Source organism: Apium graveolens, chromosome 2 (genome assembly GCF_009905375.1).
Source record: "Apium graveolens cultivar Ventura chromosome 2, ASM990537v1, whole genome shotgun sequence".
In the NCBI taxonomy this organism is placed as follows: Eukaryota; Viridiplantae; Streptophyta; class Magnoliopsida; order Apiales; family Apiaceae; genus Apium; species Apium graveolens.
Window position 1 is genome coordinate 71,758 of NC_133648.1, and position 2,208 is coordinate 73,965.

Below are 2,208 nucleotides of genomic sequence, written 5' to 3' on the forward strand. Positions count from 1 at the left end.
CAATCCTTTGAGCATGCATCATTCAGATCAGTGAAGTCCACACACATTCTCCACTTTCCATTAGCCTTCTTTACCATTACAGGATTCGCTAACCATTCCAGAAATCGTATCTCTTCAATGAAACCAGCCTCTAAGAGCTTCTCCACTTCTTGCTTGATGGTTTTATGCCTTTCAGGAGCAAAACTCCTTTTCTTCTATTTCACGGTCTTCCGATTAGAATCCACGTTCAACTTAAGGGTGATCAACTTTGGGTCTATACCTGACATATCCGTTGTCGTCCATGCAAATACATCATTATTCTCTTACAAGAACCTTACTAATTTCCTTTAAGGGGCTCCTCCAACTATGCTCCAATGAAAGTTACTTTTTCGGGGTCTTCGGGAGTCAACGGAACCAGGATCGGGTCTTCCGCCGATTTTCCTCGTTTCTCATCATTTTCACGAATATCCAGATCTTCAATAGGCAAGACATGCCCCCTATTCCATCTGTCCTCATTGAGGCTACATAACAGCTTCTGGCCATTTTCTGGTCTCCCATTTCTTCTCATATTCCGTCTATCGTTGGGAATTTGATCACGGAATGATAGGACGAGGGGACTGCCTTGAAGGCATGTATATCTGTCCTTCCCATGATCGCATTATATGTTAATCCAGCTTTCACTACCACAAAGTTCAACATCTGCGTGGCTTGTCTTGGCTTCTTACCCATTGTAAGAGGTAGATTAAGTATCCCTTCTATAGGGCATTCGACTCTAGCGAAACCATATATCAGCATATCAGTTGGGGTTAATTGGGAATAATTGTAACCCATTATAATAATAGTATCATAGAGTAAGATGTCTACCGATGCTCTATTGTCTACCAGGACTCTCTTTACCGGGTTGTTCCCTATTATGGGTGTTATGACTAGGGGATCGTTATGGGGAAACTTAACCCCTTCTAAGTCTAAATCATCATATACCATTGTTCCTCCTGTCCTAACCCTTTTCGAAGGTTCCCCTACTATGTGCATGACTTCTCTAGCATAAGCTTTTCGTGAGTTTTTAGACAATCCAGCAATAGTTGGTCCTCCAAAGATCGTGTTTACCACTGACCCTCGGGGTTGAGGGTTTCGCCCCTGGTCATCTTGATCCCTCCTACGATCATCGAAATTCCTTCTTCTATTGTTATTTTTTTCTCCTTTCTCCTCATCTCTGGTATGTTCAGTCTTCTTTTTTGAATAAGGAATTCAATTTCGTCTTTCGGTTGTCGGCACTCATCTGTGTCATGACCAGTATCCTTGTAAAATCTACAATATTTGCTTTTATCTAGCTTAGCAGGATCAGCTTTCAAGGGTTTAGGCCAACAAACATCCCTTTCCCTCTCTATTTCCATTAAGATTTGACTTATGGGAGCATTCAGCCTAGCATATTCGGTAACTTTTGTCCAGGTCCCCCTCTCTTGGGTGGTGAATCGATATATTTTTAAACTCTAGGATACTTGTCCTTGGCGTTATATTATTGGTTTATTATCCTCTTTTTCCATAAGCGGGCTCATTGTCTACTACCGTCTTCCTCATACTTTCCTCTACCTTGATATACTTCCCAACCCTATCTTGGAGCTGCAACATGCTCTCAAGGGGTGCTTAGCTAAGGACATCTTGAAAAATTTGTCTTTAGTCCCTTGTCGTAGTGCTATCATGGCTACCTTATTGTCAAGATCCGGGACCTTCAAGGCTTCCTTGGTGAAACGATTCAGAAAATCTCTTAGGGATTCCTTCGCCCCTTGTACAATACCCATAAAGGATGCTGAACTTTTCTCATGCACCATGCTATTAATAAATTGCTTGATGAAAGCTCAACTTAAATTCTTAAAAGATCTGATCGAGTTTGGGGGTAGACGACTGTACCACCTTTGAGCCATACCCGTCAGGGTTTGAGGAAAGGCCCGTCACTTAATTGCGTCATTTACGGGCTGTAACAACAGGGCGTAACATCCTGACATGATTAGCTGGGTCTCCAGTACCATCATATGCTTTGATAATGGGCATCTTAAACTTCCTTGAGATGTGGGCATTCATTATCTCTTCAGTGAATGGTGAGTTTGGATCATCAGGATCTCCTGGGGCATTAAATCACTTGGATCAACCCTTGGGGCAACAACCCTGCATGGTATTAGATCATCCAGGTCTATGATTGGAGAAAAATCTCCCTGTCTCGCGGTAAGTGGA